This window comes from Lissotriton helveticus, chromosome 1_2, assembly GCF_964261635.1.
Source record: "Lissotriton helveticus chromosome 1_2, aLisHel1.1, whole genome shotgun sequence".
NCBI lineage: Eukaryota > Metazoa > Chordata > Amphibia > Caudata > Salamandridae > Lissotriton > Lissotriton helveticus.
Window position 1 is genome coordinate 341258164 of NC_136058.1, and position 20865 is coordinate 341279028.

At 35.5% G+C, this 20865-nt stretch overlaps 7 non-coding genes across 7 annotated transcripts; all 7 read left to right on the forward strand.

Moving 5' to 3' along the window:
- Positions 1–5538: 5538 nt before the first annotated feature.
- Positions 5539–5610, forward strand: TRNAD-GUC (transfer RNA aspartic acid (anticodon GUC)). Its single transcript has one exon. It is a non-coding gene; the product is annotated as a tRNA-Asp (tRNA).
- A 2046-nt stretch (positions 5611–7656) lies between these two features.
- On the forward strand, positions 7657–7728 carry TRNAD-GUC (transfer RNA aspartic acid (anticodon GUC)). Its single transcript has one exon. It is a non-coding gene; the product is annotated as a tRNA-Asp (tRNA).
- A 4493-nt stretch (positions 7729–12221) lies between these two features.
- Positions 12222–12293, forward strand: TRNAD-GUC (transfer RNA aspartic acid (anticodon GUC)). The gene has a single exon. It is a non-coding gene; the product is annotated as a tRNA-Asp (tRNA).
- Positions 12294–14336: 2043 nt separating this feature from the next.
- Positions 14337–14408, forward strand: TRNAD-GUC (transfer RNA aspartic acid (anticodon GUC)). The gene has a single exon. It is a non-coding gene; the product is annotated as a tRNA-Asp (tRNA).
- A 1518-nt stretch (positions 14409–15926) lies between these two features.
- TRNAD-GUC (transfer RNA aspartic acid (anticodon GUC)) lies at positions 15927–15998 on the forward strand. Its single transcript has one exon. It is a non-coding gene; the product is annotated as a tRNA-Asp (tRNA).
- Positions 15999–18027: 2029 nt separating this feature from the next.
- Positions 18028–18099, forward strand: TRNAD-GUC (transfer RNA aspartic acid (anticodon GUC)). The gene has a single exon. It is a non-coding gene; the product is annotated as a tRNA-Asp (tRNA).
- Positions 18100–19562: 1463 nt separating this feature from the next.
- On the forward strand, positions 19563–19634 carry TRNAD-GUC (transfer RNA aspartic acid (anticodon GUC)). Its single transcript has one exon. It is a non-coding gene; the product is annotated as a tRNA-Asp (tRNA).
- The last annotated feature ends 1231 nt before the right edge of the window (positions 19635–20865 follow it).

Below are 20865 nucleotides of genomic sequence, written 5' to 3' on the forward strand. Positions count from 1 at the left end.
ATAGCCAGATAGACAGATCGATAGATAGATATTTATTTCAATGAAATAATTTCTTGATAAAACTGATTGTTTTTGGCTAGGAATTTCTGTATTGTAATATTTAGGAAAAAAGATTACTTGTCCTAACCAAAAGCAGCAAATCTGCCTATTACAATACTGTGAATTGATCGAGGGTATGCCTTAACCCCAAGGAGGTGAGCACTGTTTAACTGATGCCAATAAGTCCTCGTTAGTATAGTGGTCAGTATCCCCACCTGTCACGCGGGAGACCGGGGTTCATTTCCCCGACCGGGAGGCGATTCCTTTTATTCACACAATTAAATAAAATGATGCACTTTCTAACATTGTAAAATATATCTGTCATTATCCTTGCCTATTCCGATTGAGAAAAAAGGTTGAATTCACGATGGACAAAATGCTTACTGATGTGTTAACTGAAATTCAGAATATGCTCTGAATATTTCAATATGCACAGGCGTACCATCAAAAACACTTTACATCTGCATTCTCTTGGAAAATGAGATGAAGCAGTGGTGAATCCTAGGCTGCTGTTCCACTCGATTGGCACAATTTACAAGTAGAATGACTGCTTTTGGTTAGTAGTGACCCCTGGTGGCTAATAGTTATAAGCTGCAAATGGTAAAGTGAGCTGATTATATATATATATATATGGCGGACTGGTGCTGGGCTAACATTTAATAAAATAACATTTGCACCATTTCTGGGTCTCGCTGCTCCTATTTTCCTGCTCGACAGTAACGGCTGTTACTGAACACTTCGACGTGGGAGCACTACGTACCTTATATATATATATATATATATAAATATATATATTGATAGTTAGAAAGATAGCCAGATAGACAGATCGATAGATAGATATTTATTTCAATGAAATAATTTCTTGATCAAACTGATTGTTTTTGGCTAGGAATTTCTGTATTGTAATATTTAGGAAAAAAGATTACTTGTCCTAACCAAAAGCAGCAAATCTGCCTATTACAATACTGTGAATTGATCGAGGGTATGCCTTAACCCCAAGAAGGTGAGCACTGTTTAACTGATGCCAATAAGTCCTCGTTAGTATAGTGGGCAGTATCCCCGTCTGTCACGCGGGAGACCGGGGTTCAATTCCCCGACGGGGAGGCGATTCCTTTTATTCACACAATTAAATAAAATGATGTACTTTCTAACATTGTAAAATATATCTTTCATTATCCTTGCCTATTCCGATTGAGAAAAAAGGTTGAATTCACCGATGGACAAAATGCTTACTGATGTGTTAACTGAAATTCAGAATATGCTCTGAATATTTCAATATGCACAGGCGTACCATCAAAAACACTTTACATCTGCATTCTCTTGGAAAATGAGATGAAGCAGTGGTGAATCCTAGGCTGCTGCTCCACTCGATTGGCACAATTTACAAGTAGAATGACTGCTTTTGGTTAGTAGTGACCCCTGGTGGCTAATAGTTATAAGCTGCAAATGGTAAAGTGAGCTGATTATATATATATATATATATATATATATATATATATATATATATATATATATATATTTATTTATATATATATATATATATATTGATAGTTAGAAAGATAGCCAGATAGACAGATCGATAGATAGATATTTATTTCAATGAAATAATTTCTTGATAAAACTGATTGTTTTTGGCTAGGAATTTCTGTATTGTAATATTTAGGAAAAAAAATTACTTGTCCTAACCAAAAGCAGCAAATCTGCCTATCACAATACTGTGAATTGATCGAGGGTATGCCTTAACCCCAAGGAGGTGAGCACTGTTTAACTGATGCCAATAAGTCCTCGTTAGTATAGTGGTCAGTATCCCCACCTGTCACGCGGGAGACCGGGGTTCAATTCCCTGACGGGGAGGCGATTCCTTTTATTCACACAATTAAATAAAATGATGTACTTTCTAACATTGTAAAATATATCTGTCATTATCCTTGCGTATTCTGATTGAGAAAAAAGGTTGAATTCACTGAGGGCCAAAATGCTTACTGATTTGTTAACTGAAATTCAGAATATGCTCTGAACATTTCAATATGCACAGGCGTACCATCAAAAACACTTTACATCTGCATTCTCTTGGAAAATGAGATGAAGCAGTGGTGAATCCTAGGCTGCTGCTCCACTCGATTGGCACAATTTACAAGTAGAATGACTGCTTTTGGTTAGTAGTGACCCCTGGTGGCTAATAGTTATAAGCTGCAAATGGTAAAGTGAGCTGATTATATATATATATATATATATATATATATATATATATATATATATATATATAAATATATATATTGATAGTTAGAAAGATAGCCAGATAGACAGATCGATAGATAGATATTTATTTCAATGAAATAATTTCTTGATATAACTGATTGTTTTTGGCTAGGAATTTCTGTATTGTAATATTTAGGAAAAAAGATTACTTGTCCTAACCAAAAGCAGCAAATCTGCCTATTACAATACTGTGAATTGGTCGAGGGTATGCCTTAACCCCAAGGAGGTGAGCACTGTTTAACTGATGCCAATAAGTCCTCGTTAGTATAGTGGTCAGTATCCCCACCTGTCACGCGGGAGACCGGGGGTCATTTCCCCGACCGGGAGGCGATTCCTTTTATTCACACAATTAAATAAAATGATGTACTTTCTAACATTGTAAAATATATCTGTCATTATCCTTGCCTATTCTGATTGAGAAAAAAGGTTGAATTCACTGATGGCCAAAATGCTTACTGATGTGTTAACTGAAATTCAGAATATGCTCTGAATATTTCAATATGCACAGGCGTACCATCAAAAACACTTTACATCTGCATTCTCTTGGAAAATGAGATGAAGCAGTGGTGAATCCTTAGCTGCTGTTCCACTCGATTGGCACAATTTACAAGTAGAATGACTGCTTTTGGTTAGTAGTGACCCCTGGTGGCTAATAGTTATAAGCTGCAAATGGTAAAGTGAGCTGATTATATATATATATATATATACATATATATATAAATATATATATTGATAGTTAGAAAGATAGCCAGATAGACAGATCGATAGATAGATATTTATTTCAATGAAATAATTTCTTGATAAAACTGATTGTTTTTGGCTAGGAATTTCTGTATTGTAATATTTAGGAAAAAAGATTACTTGTCCTAACCAAAAGCGGCAAATCTGCCTATTACAATACTGTGAATTGATCGAGGGTATGCCTTAGTTAGTATAGTGGTCAGTTTCCCCGCCTGTCACGCGGGAGACCGGGGTTCAATTCCCTGACGGGGGGGCGATTCCTTTTATTCACACAATTAAATAAAATGATGTACTTTCTAACATTGTAAAATATATCTGTCATTATCCTTGCGTATTCTGATTGAGAAAAAAGGTTGAATTCACTGATGGCCAAAATGCTTACTGATGTGTTAACTGAAATTCAGAATATGCTCTGAACATTTCAATATGCACAGGCGTACCATCAAAAACACTTTACATCTGCATTCTCTTGGAAAATGAGATGAAGCAGTGGTGAATCCTAGGCTGCTGCTCCACTCGATTGGCACAATTTACAAGTAGAATGACTGCTTTTGGTTAGTAGTGACCCCTGGTGGCTAATAGTTATAAGCTGCAAATGGTAAAGTGAGCTGATTATATATATATATATATATATATATATATATATATATATATATATATAAATATATATATTGATAGTTAGAAAGATAGCCAGATAGACAGATCGATAGATAGATATTTATTTCAATGAAATAATTTCTTGATAAAACTGATTGTTTTTGGCTAGGAATTTCTGTATTGTAATATTTAGGAAAAAAGATTACTTGTCCTAACCAAAAGCAGCAAATCTGCCTATTACAATACTGTGAATTGATCGAGGGTATGCCTTAACCCCAAGGAGGTGAGCACTGTTTAACTGATGCCAATAAGTCCTCGTTAGTATAGTGGTCAGTATCCCCGCCTGTCACGCGGGAGACCGTGGTTCAATTCCCCGACGGGGAGGCGATTCCTTTTATTCACACAATTAAATATAATGATGCACTTTCTAACATTGTAAAATATATCTGTCATTATCCTTGCCTATTCCGATTGAGAAAAAAGGTTGAATTCACGATGGACAAAATGCTTACTGATGTGTTAACTGAAATTCAGAATATGCTCTGAATATTTCAATATGCACAGGCGTACCATCAAAAACACTTTACATCTGCATTCTCTTGGAAAATGAGATGAAGCAGTGGTGAATCCTAGGCTGCTGTTCCACTCGATTGGCACAATTTACAAGTAGAATGACTGCTTTTGGTTAGTAGTGACCCCTGGTGGCTAATAGTTATAAGCTGCAAATGGTAAAGTGAGCTGATTATATATATATATATATGGCGGACTGGTGCTGGGCTAACATTTAATAAAATAACATTTGCACCATTTCTGGGTCTCGCTGCTCCTATTTTCCTGCTCGACAGTAACGGCTGTTACTGAACACTTCGACGTGGGAGCACTACGTACCTTATATATATATATATATATATAAATATATATATTGATAGTTAGAAAGATAGCCAGATAGACAGATCGATAGATAGATATTTATTTCAATGAAATAATTTCTTGATCAAACTGATTGTTTTTGGCTAGGAATTTCTGTATTGTAATATTTAGGAAAAAAGATTACTTGTCCTAACCAAAAGCAGCAAATCTGCCTATTACAATACTGTGAATTGATCGAGGGTATGCCTTAACCCCAAGGAGGTGAGCACTGTTTAACTGATGCCAATAAGTCCTCGTTAGTATAGTGGGCAGTATCCCCGTCTGTCACGCGGGAGACCGGGGTTCAATTCCCCGACGGGGAGGCGATTCCTTTTATTCACACAATTAAATAAAATGATGTACTTTCTAACATTGTAAAATATATCTTTCATTATCCTTGCCTATTCCGATTGAGAAAAAAGGTTGAATTCACCGATGGACAAAATGCTTACTGATGTGTTAACTGAAATTCAGAATATGCTCTGAATATTTCAATATGCACAGGCGTACCATCAAAAACACTTTACATCTGCATTCTCTTGGAAAATGAGATGAAGCAGTGGTGAATCCTAGGCTGCTGCTCCACTCGATTGGCACAATTTACAAGTAGAATGACTGCTTTTGGTTAGTAGTGACCCCTGGTGGCTAATAGTTATAAGCTGCAAATGGTAAAGTGAGCTGATTATATCTATATATATATATATATATATATATATATATATATATATATATATATATATATATAAATATATATATTGATAGTTAGAAAGATAGCCAGATAGACAGATCGATAGATAGATATTTATTTCAATGAAATAATTTCTTGATAAAACTGATTGTTTTTGGCTAGGAATTTCTGTATTGTAATATTTAGGAAAAAAAATTACTTGTCCTAACCAAAAGCAGCAAATCTGCCTATTACAATACTGTGAATTGATCGAGGGTATGCCTTAAACCCAAGGAGGTGAGCACTGTTTAACTGATGCCAATAAGTCCTCGTTAGTATAGTGGTCAGTATCCCCACCTGTCACGCGGGAGACCGGGGTTCAATTCCCCGACGGGGAGGCGATTCATTTTATTCACACAATTAAATAAAATGATGTACTTTCTAACATTGTAAAATATATCTGTCATTATCCTTGCCTATTCTGATTGAGAAAAAAGGTTGAATTCACTGATGGCCAAAATGCTTACTGATGTGTTAACTGAAATTCAGAATATGCTCTGAATATTTCAATATGCACAGGCGTACCATCAAAAACACTTTACATCTGCATTCTCTTGGAAAATGAGATGAAGCAGTGGTGAATTCTTGGCTGCTGTTCCACTCGATTGGCACAATTTACAAGTAGAATGACTGCTTTTGGTTAGTAGTGACCCTGGTGGCTAATAGTTATAAGCTGCAAATGGTAAAGTGAGCTGATTATATATATATATATATATATATATATATATAAATATATATATTGATAGTTAGAAAGATAGCCAGATAGACAGATCGATAGATAGATATTTATTTCAATGAAATAATTTCTTGATAAAACTGATTGTTTTTGGCTAGGAATTTCTGTATTGTAATATTTAGGAAAAAAGATTACTTGTCCTAACCAAAAGCGGCAAATCTGCCTATTACAATACTGTGAATTGATCGAGGGTATGCCTTAGTTAGTATAGTGGTCAGTATCCCCGCCTGTCACGCGGGAGACCGGGGTTCAATTCCCTGACGGGGAGGCGATTCCTTTTATTCACACAATTAAATAAAATGATGTACTTTCTAACATTGTAAAATATATCTGTCATTATCCTTGCGTATTCTGATTGAGAAAAAAGGTTGAATTCACTGAGGGCCAAAATGCTTACTGATTTGTTAACTGAAATTCAGAATATGCTCTGAACATTTCAATATGCACAGGCGTACCATCAAAAACACTTTACATCTGCATTCTCTTGGAAAATGAGATGAAGCAGTGGTGAATCCTAGGCTGCTGCTCCACTCGATTGGCACAATTTACAAGTAGAATGACTGCTTTTGGTTAGTAGTGACCCCTGGTGGCTAATAGTTATAAGCTGCAAATGGTAAAGTGAGCTGATTATATATATATATATATATATATATATATAAATATATATATTGATAGTTAGAAAGATAGCCAGATAGACAGATCGATAGATAGATATTTATTTCAATGAAATAATTTCTTGATAAAACTGATTGTTTTTGGCTAGGAATTTCTGTATTGTAATATTTAGGAAAAAAGATTACTTGTCCTAACCAAAAGCAGCAAATCTGCCTATTACAATACTGTGAATTGATCGAGGGTATGCCTTAACCCCAAGGAGGTGAGCACTGTTTAACTGATGCCAATAAGTCCTCGTTAGTATAGTGGTCAGTATCCCCACCTGTCACGCGGGAGACCGGGGTTCATTTCCCCGACGGGGAGGCGATTCCTTTTATTCACACAATTAAATAAAATGATGTACTTTCTAACATTGTAAAATATATCTGTCATTATCCTTGCGTATTCTGATTGAGAAAAAAGGTTGAATTCACTGATGGCCAAAATGCTTACTGATGTGTTAACTGAAATTCAGAATATGCTCTGAACATTTCAATATGCACAGGCGTACCATCAAAAACACTTTACATCTGCATTCTCTTGGAAAATGAGATGAAGCAGTGGTGAATCCTAGGCTGCTGCTCCACTCGATTGGCACAATTTACAAGTAGAATGACTGCTTTTGGTTAGTAGTGACCCCTGGTGGCTAATAGTTATAAGCTGCAAATGGTAAAGTGAGCTGATTATATATATATATATATATATATATATATATATATATATATATATATATATATATATATATAAATATATATATTGATAGTTAGAAAGATAGCCAGATAGACAGATCGATAGATAGATATTTATTTCAATGAAATAATTTCTTGATAAAACTGATTGTTTTTGGCTAGGAATTTCTGTATTGTAATATTTAGGAAAAAAGATTACTTGTCCTAACCAAAAGCAGCAAATCTGCCTATTACAATACTGTGAATTGATCGAGGGTATGCCTTAACCCCAAGGAGGTGAGCACTGTTTAACTGATGCCAATAAGTCCTCGTTAGTATAGTGGTCAGTATCCCCGCCTGTCACGCGGGAGACCGGGGTTCAATTCCCCGACGGGGAGGCGATTCCTTTTATTCACACAATTAAATATAATGATGCACTTTCTAACATTGTAAAATATATCTGTCATTATCCTTGCCTATTCCGATTGAGAAAAAAGGTTGAATTCACGATGGACAAAATGCTTACTGATGTGTTAACTGAAATTCAGAATATGCTCTGAATATTTCAATATGCACAGGCGTACCATCAAAAACACTTTACATCTGCATTCTCTTGGAAAATGAGATGAAGCAGTGGTGAATCCTAGGCTGCTGTTCCACTCGATTGGCACAATTTACAAGTAGAATGACTGCTTTTGGTTAGTAGTGACCCCTGGTGGCTAATAGTTATAAGCTGCAAATGGTAAAGTGAGCTGATTATATATATATATATATATGGCGGACTGGTGCTGGGCTAACATTTAATAAAATAACATTTGCACCATTTCTGGGTCTCGCTGCTCCTATTTTCCTGCTCGACAGTAACGGCTGTTACTGAACACTTCGACGTGGGAGCACTACCTACCTTATATATATATATATATATATAAATATATATATTGATAGTTAGAAAGATAGCCAGATAGACAGATCGATAGATAGATATTTATTTCAATGAAATAATTTCTTGATCAAACTGATTGTTTTTGGCTAGGAATTTCTGTATTGTAATATTTAGGAAAAAAGATTACTTGTCCTAACCAAAAGCAGCAAATCTGCCTATTACAATACTGTGAATTGATCGAGGGTATGCCTTAACCCCAAGGAGGTGAGCACTGTTTAACTGATGCCAATAAGTCCTCGTTAGTATAGTGGGCAGTATCCCCGTCTGTCACGCGGGAGACCGGGGTTCAATTCCCCGACGGGGAGGCGATTCCTTTTATTCACACAATTAAATAAAATGATGTACTTTCTAACATTGTAAAATATATCTTTCATTATCCTTGCCTATTCCGATTGAGAAAAAAGGTTGAATTCACCGATGGACAAAATGCTTACTGATGTGTTAACTGAAATTCAGAATATGCTCTGAATATTTCAATATGCACAGGCGTACCATCAAAAACACTTTACATCTGCATTCTCTTGGAAAATGAGATGAAGCAGTGGTGAATCCTAGGCTGCTGCTCCACTCGATTGGCACAATTTACAAGTAGAATGACTGCTTTTGGTTAGTAGTGACCCCTGGTGGCTAATAGTTATAAGCTGCAAATGGTAAAGTGAGCTGATTATATATATATATATATATATATATATATATATATATATATATATATATAAATATATATATTGATAGTTAGAAAGATAGCCAGATAGACAGATCGATAGATAGATATTTATTTCAATGAAATAATTTCTTGATAAAACTGATTGTTTTTGGCTAGGAATTTCTGTATTGTAATATTTAGGAAAAAAGATTACTTGTCCTAACCAAAAGCAGCAAATCTGCCTATTACAATACTGTGAATTGATCGAGGGTATGCCTTAACCCCAAGGAGGTGAGCACTGTTTAACTGATGCCAATAAGTCCTCGTTAGTATAGTGGTCAGTATCCCCACCTGTCACGCGGGAGACCGGGGTTCATTTCCCCGACCGGGAGGCGATTCCTTTTATTCACACAATTAAATAAAATGATGTACTTTCTAACATTGTAAAATATATCTGTCATTATCCTTGCCTATTCTGATTGAGAAAAAAGGTTGAATTCACTGATGGCCAAAATGCTTACTGATGTGTTAACTGAAATTCAGAATATGCTCTGAATATTTCAATATGCACAGGCGTACCATCAAAAACACTTTACATCTGCATTCTCTTGGAAAATGAGATGAAGCAGTGGTGAATCCTTAGCTGCTGTTCCACTCGATTGGCACAATTTACAAGTAGAATGACTGCTTTTGGTTAGTAGTGACCCCTGGTGGCTAATAGTTATAAGCTGCAAATGGTAAAGTGAGCTGATTATATATATATATATATATACATATATATATAAATATATATATTGATAGTTAGAAAGATAGCCAGATAGACAGATCGATAGATAGATATTTATTTCAATGAAATAATTTCTTGATAAAACTGATTGTTTTTGGCTAGGAATTTCTGTATTGTAATATTTAGGAAAAAAGATTACTTGTCCTAACCAAAAGCGGCAAATCTGCCTATTACAATACTGTGAATTGATCGAGGGTATGCCTTAGTTAGTATAGTGGTCAGTTTCCCCGCCTGTCACGCGGGAGACCGGGGTTCAATTCCCTGACGGGGGGGCGATTCCTTTTATTCACACAATTAAATAAAATGATGTACTTTCTAACATTGTAAAATATATCTGTCATTATCCTTGCGTATTCTGATTGAGAAAAAAGGTTGAATTCACTGATGGCCAAAATGCTTACTGATGTGTTAACTGAAATTCAGAATATGCTCTGAACATTTCAATATGCACAGGCGTACCATCAAAAACACTTTACATCTGCATTCTCTTGGAAAATGAGATGAAGCAGTGGTGAATCCTAGGCTGCTGCTCCACTCGATTGGCACAATTTACAAGTAGAATGACTGCTTTTGGTTAGTAGTGACCCCTGGTGGCTAATAGTTATAAGCTGCAAATGGTAAAGTGAGCTGATTATATATATATATATATATATATATATATATATATATATATATATATAAATATATATATTGATAGTTAGAAAGATAGCCAGATAGACAGATCGATAGATAGATATTTATTTCAATGAAATAATTTCTTGATAAAACTGATTGTTTTTGGCTAGGAATTTCTGTATTGTAATATTTAGGAAAAAAGATTACTTGTCCTAACCAAAAGCAGCAAATCTGCCTATTACAATACTGTGAATTGATCGAGGGTATGCCTTAACCCCAAGGAGGTGAGCACTGTTTAACTGATGCCAATAAGTCCTCGTTAGTATAGTGGTCAGTATCCCCGCCTGTCACGCGGGAGACCGTGGTTCAATTCCCCGACGGGGAGGCGATTCCTTTTATTCACACAATTAAATATAATGATGCACTTTCTAACATTGTAAAATATATCTGTCATTATCCTTGCCTATTCCGATTGAGAAAAAAGGTTGAATTCACGATGGACAAAATGCTTACTGATGTGTTAACTGAAATTCAGAATATGCTCTGAATATTTCAATATGCACAGGCGTACCATCAAAAACACTTTACATCTGCATTCTCTTGGAAAATGAGATGAAGCAGTGGTGAATCCTAGGCTGCTGTTCCACTCGATTGGCACAATTTACAAGTAGAATGACTGCTTTTGGTTAGTAGTGACCCCTGGTGGCTAATAGTTATAAGCTGCAAATGGTAAAGTGAGCTGATTATATATATATATATATGGCGGACTGGTGCTGGGCTAACATTTAATAAAATAACATTTGCACCATTTCTGGGTCTCGCTGCTCCTATTTTCCTGCTCGACAGTAACGGCTGTTACTGAACACTTCGACGTGGGAGCACTACGTACCTTATATATATATATATATATATAAATATATATATTGATAGTTAGAAAGATAGCCAGATAGACAGATCGATAGATAGATATTTATTTCAATGAAATAATTTCTTGATCAAACTGATTGTTTTTGGCTAGGAATTTCTGTATTGTAATATTTAGGAAAAAAGATTACTTGTCCTAACCAAAAGCAGCAAATCTGCCTATTACAATACTGTGAATTGATCGAGGGTATGCCTTAACCCCAAGGAGGTGAGCACTGTTTAACTGATGCCAATAAGTCCTCGTTAGTATAGTGGGCAGTATCCCCGTCTGTCACGCGGGAGACCGGGGTTCAATTCCCCGACGGGGAGGCGATTCCTTTTATTCACACAATTAAATAAAATGATGTACTTTCTAACATTGTAAAATATATCTTTCATTATCCTTGCCTATTCCGATTGAGAAAAAAGGTTGAATTCACCGATGGACAAAATGCTTACTGATGTGTTAACTGAAATTCAGAATATGCTCTGAATATTTCAATATGCACAGGCGTACCATCAAAAACACTTTACATCTGCATTCTCTTGGAAAATGAGATGAAGCAGTGGTGAATCCTAGGCTGCTGCTCCACTCGATTGGCACAATTTACAAGTAGAATGACTGCTTTTGGTTAGTAGTGACCCCTGGTGGCTAATAGTTATAAGCTGCAAATGGTAAAGTGAGCTGATTATATCTATATATATATATATATATATATATATATATATATATATATATATATATATATATAAATATATATATTGATAGTTAGAAAGATAGCCAGATAGACAGATCGATAGATAGATATTTATTTCAATGAAATAATTTCTTGATAAAACTGATTGTTTTTGGCTAGGAATTTCTGTATTGTAATATTTAGGAAAAAAAATTACTTGTCCTAACCAAAAGCAGCAAATCTGCCTATTACAATACTGTGAATTGATCGAGGGTATGCCTTAAACCCAAGGAGGTGAGCACTGTTTAACTGATGCCAATAAGTCCTCGTTAGTATAGTGGTCAGTATCCCCACCTGTCACGCGGGAGACCGGGGTTCAATTCCCCGACGGGGAGGCGATTCATTTTATTCACACAATTAAATAAAATGATGTACTTTCTAACATTGTAAAATATATCTGTCATTATCCTTGCCTATTCTGATTGAGAAAAAAGGTTGAATTCACTGATGGCCAAAATGCTTACTGATGTGTTAACTGAAATTCAGAATATGCTCTGAATATTTCAATATGCACAGGCGTACCATCAAAAACACTTTACATCTGCATTCTCTTGGAAAATGAGATGAAGCAGTGGTGAATTCTTGGCTGCTGTTCCACTCGATTGGCACAATTTACAAGTAGAATGACTGCTTTTGGTTAGTAGTGACCCCTGGTGGCTAATAGTTATAAGCTGCAAATGGTAAAGTGAGCTGATTATATATATATATATATATATATATATATATAAATATATATATTGATAGTTAGAAAGATAGCCAGATAGACAGATCGATAGATAGATATTTATTTCAATGAAATAATTTCTTGATAAAACTGATTGTTTTTGGCTAGGAATTTCTGTATTGTAATATTTAGGAAAAAAGATTACTTGTCCTAACCAAAAGCGGCAAATCTGCCTATTACAATACTGTGAATTGATCGAGGGTATGCCTTAGTTAGTATAGTGGTCAGTATCCCCGCCTGTCACGCGGGAGACCGGGGTTCAATTCCCTGACGGGGAGGCGATTCCTTTTATTCACACAATTAAATAAAATGATGTACTTTCTAACATTGTAAAATATATCTGTCATTATCCTTGCGTATTCTGATTGAGAAAAAAGGTTGAATTCACTGAGGGCCAAAATGCTTACTGATTTGTTAACTGAAATTCAGAATATGCTCTGAACATTTCAATATGCACAGGCGTACCATCAAAAACACTTTACATCTGCATTCTCTTGGAAAATGAGATGAAGCAGTGGTGAATCCTAGGCTGCTGCTCCACTCGATTGGCACAATTTACAAGTAGAATGACTGCTTTTGGTTAGTAGTGACCCCTGGTGGCTAATAGTTATAAGCTGCAAATGGTAAAGTGAGCTGATTATATATATATATATATATATATATATATAAATATATATATTGATAGTTAGAAAGATAGCCAGATAGACAGATCGATAGATAGATATTTATTTCAATGAAATAATTTCTTGATAAAACTGATTGTTTTTGGCTAGGAATTTCTGTATTGTAATATTTAGGAAAAAAGATTACTTGTCCTAACCAAAAGCAGCAAATCTGCCTATTACAATACTGTGAATTGATCGAGGGTATGCCTTAACCCCAAGGAGGTGAGCACTGTTTAACTGATGCCAATAAGTCCTCGTTAGTATAGTGGTCAGTATCCCCACCTGTCACGCGGGAGACCGGGGTTCATTTCCCCGACGGGGAGGCGATTCCTTTTATTCACACAATTAAATAAAATGATGTACTTTCTAACATTGTAAAATATATCTGTCATTATCCTTGCGTATTCTGATTGAGAAAAAAGGTTGAATTCACTGATGGCCAAAATGCTTACTGATGTGTTAACTGAAATTCAGAATATGCTCTGAACATTTCAATATGCACAGGCGTACCATCAAAAACACTTTACATCTGCATTCTCTTGGAAAATGAGATGAAGCAGTGGTGAATCCTAGGCTGCTGCTCCACTCGATTGGCACAATTTACAAGTAGAATGACTGCTTTTGGTTAGTAGTGACCCCTGGTGGCTAATAGTTATAAGCTGCAAATGGTAAAGTGAGCTGATTATATATATATATATATATATATATATATATATATATATATATATATATATATATATAAATATATATATTGATAGTTAGAAAGATAGCCAGATAGACAGATCGATAGATAGATATTTATTTCAATGAAATAATTTCTTGATAAAACTGATTGTTTTTGGCTAGGAATTTCTGTATTGTAATATTTAGGAAAAAAGATTACTTGTCCTAACCAAAAGCAGCAAATCTGCCTATTACAATACTGTGAATTGATCGAGGGTATGCCTTAACCCCAAGGAGGTGAGCACTGTTTAACTGATGCCAATAAGTCCTCGTTAGTATAGTGGTCAGTATCCCCGCCTGTCACGCGGGAGACCGGGGTTCAATTCCCCGACGGGGAGGCGATTCCTTTTATTCACACAATTAAATATAATGATGCACTTTCTAACATTGTAAAATATATCTGTCATTATCCTTGCCTATTCCGATTGAGAAAAAAGGTTGAATTCACGATGGACAAAATGCTTACTGATGTGTTAACTGAAATTCAGAATATGCTCTGAATATTTCAATATGCACAGGCGTACCATCAAAAACACTTTACATCTGCATTCTCTTGGAAAATGAGATGAAGCAGTGGTGAATCCTAGGCTGCTGTTCCACTCGATTGGCACAATTTACAAGTAGAATGACTGCTTTTGGTTAGTAGTGACCCCTGGTGGCTAATAGTTATAAGCTGCAAATGGTAAAGTGAGCTGATTATATATATATATATATGGCGGACTGGTGCTGGGCTAACATTTAATAAAATAACATTTGCACCATTTCTGGGTCTCGCTGCTCCTATTTTCCTGCTCGACAGTAACGGCTGTTACTGAACACTTCGACGTGGGAGCACTACCTACCTTATATATATATATATATATATAAATATATATATTGATAGTTAGAAAGATAGCCAGATAGACAGATCGATAGATAGATATTTATTTCAATGAAATAATTTCTTGATCAAACTGATTGTTTTTGGCTAGGAATTTCTGTATTGTAATATTTAGGAAAAAAGATTACTTGTCCTAACCAAAAGCAGCAAATCTGCCTATTACAATACTGTGAATTGATCGAGGGTATGCCTTAACCCCAAGGAGGTGAGCACTGTTTAACTGATGCCAATAAGTCCTCGTTAGTATAGTGGGCAGTATCCCCGTCTGTCACGCGGGAGACCGGGGTTCAATTCCCCGACGGGGAGGCGATTCCTTTTATTCACACAATTAAATAAAATGATGTACTTTCTAACATTGTAAAATATATCTTTCATTATCCTTGCCTATTCCGATTGAGAAAAAAGGTTGAATTCACCGATGGACAAAATGCTTACTGATGTGTTAACTGAAATTCAGAATATGCTCTGAATATTTCAATATGCACAGGCGTACCATCAAAAACACTTTACATCTGCATTCTCTTGGAAAATGAGATGAAGCAGTGGTGAATCCTAGGCTGCTGCTCCACTCGATTGGCACAATTTACAAGTAGAATGACTGCTTTTGGTTAGTAGTGACCCCTGGTGGCTAATAGTTATAAGCTGCAAATGGTAAAGTGAGCTGATTATATCTATATATATATATATATATATATATATATATATATATATATATATATATATATATAAATATATATATTGATAGTTAGAAAGATAGCCAGATAGACAGATCGATAGATAGATATTTATTTCAATGAAATAATTTCTTGATAAAACTGATTGTTTTTGGCTAGGAATTTCTGTATTGTAATATTTAGGAAAAAAAATTACTTGTCCTAACCAAAAGCAGCAAATCTGCCTATTACAATACTGTGAATTGATCGAGGGTATGCCTTAACCCCAAGGAGGTGAGCACTGTTTAACTGATGCCAATAAGTCCTCGTTAGTATAGTGGTCAGTATCCCCACCTGTCACGCGGGAGACCGGGGTTCAATTCCCCGACGGGGAGGCGATTCATTTTATTCACACAATTAAATAAAATGATGTACTTTCTAACATTGTAAAATATATCTGTCATTATCCTTGCCTATTCTGATTGAGAAAAAAGGTTGAATTCACTGATGGCCAAAATGCTTACTGATGTGTTAACTGAAATTCAGAATATGCTCTGAATATTTCAATATGCACAGGCGTACCATCAAAAACACTTTACATCTGCATTCTCTTGGAAAATGAGATGAAGCAGTGGTGAATTCTTGGCTGCTGTTCCACTCGATTGGCACAATTTACAAGTAGAATGACTGCTTTTGGTTAGTAGTGACCCCTGGTGGCTAATAGTTATAAGCTGCAAATGGTAAAGTGAGCTGATTATATATATATATATATATATATATATATAAATATATATATTGATAGTTAGAAAGATAGCCAGATAGACAGATCGATAGATAGATATTTATTTCAATGAAATAATTTCTTGATAAAACTGATTGTTTTTGGCTAGGAATTTCTGTATTGTAATATTTAGGAAAAAAGATTACTTGTCCTAACCAAAAGCGGCAAATCTGCCTATTACAATACTGTGAATTGATCGAGGGTATGCCTTAGTTAGTATAGTGGTCAGTATCCCCGCCTGTCACGCGGGAGACCGGGGTTCAATTCCCTGACGGGGAGGCGATTCCTTTTATTCACACAATTAAATAAAATGATGTACTTTCTAACATTGTAAAATATATCTGTCATTATCCTTGCGTATTCTGATTGAGAAAAAAGGTTGAATTCACTGAGGGCCAAAATGCTTACTGATTTGTTAACTGAAATTCAGAATATGCTCTGAACATTTCAATATGCACAGGCGTACCATCAAAAACACTTTACATCTGCATTCTCTTGGAAAATGAGATGAAGCAGTGGTGAATCCTAGGCTGCTGCTCCACTCGATTGGCACAATTTACAAGTAGAATGACTGCTTTTGGTTAGTAGTGACCCCTGGTGGCTAATAGTTATAAGCTGCAAATGGTAAAGTGAGCTGATTATATATATATATATATATATATATATATAAATATATATATTGATAGTTAGAAAGATAGCCAGATAGACAGATCGATAGATAGATATTTATTTCAATGAAATAATTTCTTGATAAAACTGATTGTTTTTGGCTAGGAATTTCTGTATTGTAATATTTAGGAAAAAAGATTACTTGTCCTAACCAAAAGCAGCAAATCTGCCTATTACAATACTGTGAATTGATCGAGGGTATGCCTTAACCCCAAGGAGGTGAGCACTGTTTAACTGATGCCAATAAGTCCTCGTTAGTATAGTGGTCAGTATCCCCACCTGTCACGCGGGAGACCGGGGTTCATTTCCCCGACGGGGAGGCGATTCCTTTTATTCACACAATTAAATAAAATGATGTACTTTCTAACATTGTAAAATATATCTGTCATTATCCTTGCGTATTCTGATTGAGAAAAAAGGTTGAATTCACTGATGGCCAAAATGCTTACTGATGTGTTAACTGAAATTCAGAATATGCTCTGAACATTTCAATATGCACAGGCGTACCATCAAAAACACTTTACATCTGCATTCTCTTGGAAAATGAGATGAAGCAGTGGTGAATCCTAGGCTGCTGCTCCACTCGATTGGCACAATTTACAAGTAGAATGACTGCTTTTGGTTAGTAGTGACCCCTGGTGGCTAATAGTTATAAGCTGCAAATGGTAAAGTGAGCTGATTATATATATATATATATATATATATATATATATATATATATATATAAATATATATATTGATAGTTAGAAAGATAGCCAGATAGACAGATCGATAGATAGATATTTATTTCAATGAAATAATTTCTTGATAAAACTGATTGTTTTTGGCTAGGAATTTCTGTATTGTAATATTTAGGAAAAAAGATTACTTGTCCTAACCAAAAGCAGCAAATCTGCCTATTACAATACTGTGAATTGATCGAGGGTATGCCTTAACCCCAAGGAGGTGAGCACTGTTTAACTGATGCCAATAAGTCCTCGTTAGTATAGTGGTCAGTATCCCCGCCTGTCACGCGGGAGACCGGGGTTCAATTCCCCGACGGGGAGGCGATTCCTTTTATTCACACAATTAAATATAATGATGCACTTTCTAACATTGTAAAATATATCTGTCATTATCCTTGCCTATTCCGATTGAGAAAAAAGGTTGAATTCACGATGGACAAAATGCTTACTGATGTGTTAACTGAAATTCAGAATATGCTCTGAATATTTCAATATGCACAGGCGTACCATCAAAAACACTTTACATCTGCATTCTCTTGGAAAATGAGATGAAGCAGTGGTGAATCCTAGGCTGCTGTTCCACTCGATTGGCACAATTTACAAGTAGAATGACTGCTTTTGGTTAGTAGTGACCCCTGGTGGCTAATAGTTATAAGCTGCAAATGGTAAAGTGAGCTGATTATATATATATATATATGGCGGACTGGTGCTGGGCTAACATTTAATAAAATAACATTTGCACCATTTCTGGGTCTCGCTGCTCCTATTTTCCTGCTCGACAGTAACGGCTGTTACTGAACACTTCGACGTGGGAGCACTACGTACCTTATATATATATATATATATATAAATATATATATTGATAGTTAGAAAGATAGCCAGATAGACAGATCGATAGATAGATATTTATTTCAATGAAATAATTTCTTGATAAAACTGATTGTTTTTGGCTAGGAATTTCTGTATTGTAATATTTAGGAAAAAAGATTACTTGTCCTAACCAAAAGCGGCAAATCTGCCTATTACAATACTGTGAATTGATCGAGGGTATGCCTTAGTTAGTATAGTGGTCAGTTTCCCCACCTGTCACGCGGGAGACTGGGGTTCAATTCCCTGACGGGGGGGCGATTCCTTTTATTCACACAATTAAATAAAATGATGTACTTTCTAACATTGTAAAATATATCTGTCATTATCCTTGCGTATTCTGATTGAGAAAAAAGGTTGAATTCACTGATGGCCAAAATGCTTACTGATGTGTTAACTGAAATTCAGAATATGCTCTGAACATTTCAATATGCACAGGCGTACCATCAAAAACACTTTACATCTGCATTCTCTTGGAAAATGAGATGAAGCAGTGGTGAATCCTAGGCTGCTGCTCCACTCGATTGGCACAATTTACAAGTAGAATGACTGCTTTTGGTTAGTAGTGACCCCTGGTGGCTAATAGTTATAAGCTGCAAATGGTAAAGTGAGCTGATTATATATATATATATATATATATATATATATATATATATATATATATATAAAAATATATATATTGATAGTTAGAAAGATAGCCAGATAGACAGATCGATAGATAGATATTTATTTCAATGAAATAATTTCTTGATAAAACTGATTGTTTTTGGCTAGGAATTTCTGTATTGTAATATTTAGGAAAAAAGATTACTTGTCCTAACCAAAAGCAGCAAATCTGCCTATTACAATACTGTGAATTGATCGAGGGTATGCCTTAACCCCAAGGAGGTGAGCACTGTTTAACTGATGCCAATAAGTCCTCGTTAGTATAGTGGTCAGTATCCCCGCCTGTCACGCGGGAGACCGGGGTTCAATTCCCCGACGGGGAGGCGATTCCTTTTATTCACACAATTAAATATAATGATGCACTTTCTAACATTGTAAAATATATCTGTCATTATCCTTGCCTATTCCGATTGAGAAAAAAGGTTGAATTCACGATGGACAAAATGCTTACTGATGTGTTAACTGAAATTCAGAATATGCTCTGAATATTTCAATATGCACAGGCGTACCATCAAAAACACTTTACATCTGCATTCTCTTGGAAAATGAGATGAAGCAGTGGTGAATCCTAGGCTGCTGTTCCACTCGATTGGCACAATTTACAAGTAGAATGACTGCTTTTGGTTAGTAGTGACCCCTGGTGGCTAATAGTTATAAGCTGCAAATGGTAAAGTGAGCTGATTATATATATATATATATGGCGGACTGGTGCTGGGCTAACATTTAATAAAATAACATTTGCACCATTTCTGGGTCTCGCTGCTCCTATTTTCCTGCTCGACAGTAACGGCTGTTACTGAACACTTCGACGTGGGAGCACTACGTACCTTATATATATATATATATATATAAATATATATATTGATAGTTAGAAAGATAGCCAGATAGACAGATCGATAGATAGATATTTATTTCAATGAAATAATTTCTTGATCAAACTGATTGTTTTTGGCTAGGAATTTCTGTATTGTAATATTTAGGAAAAAAGATTACTTGTCCTAACCAAAAGCAGCAAATCTGCCTATTACAATACTGTGAATTGATCGAGGGTATGCCTTAACCCCAAGGAGGTGAGCACTGTTTAACTGATGCCAATAAGTCCTCGTTAGTATAGTGGGCAGTATCCCCGTCTGTCACGCGGGAGACCGGGGTTCAATTCCCCGACGGGGAGGCGATTCCTTTTATTCACACAATTAAATAAAATGATGTACTTTCTAACATTGTAAAATATATCTTTCATTATCCTTGCCTATTCCGATTGAGAAAAAAGGTTGAATACACCGATGGACAAAATGCTTACTGATGTGTTAACTGAAATTCAGAATATGCTCTGAATATTTCAATATGCACAGGCGTACCATCAAAAACACTTTACATCTGCATTCTCTTGGAAAATGAGATGAAGCAGTGGTGAATCCTAGGCTGCTGCTCCACTCGATTGGCACAATTTACAAGTAGAATGACTGCTTTTGGTTAGTAGTGACCCCTGGTGGCTAATAGTTATAAGCTGCAAATGGTAAAGTGAGCTGATTATATATATATATATATGGCGGA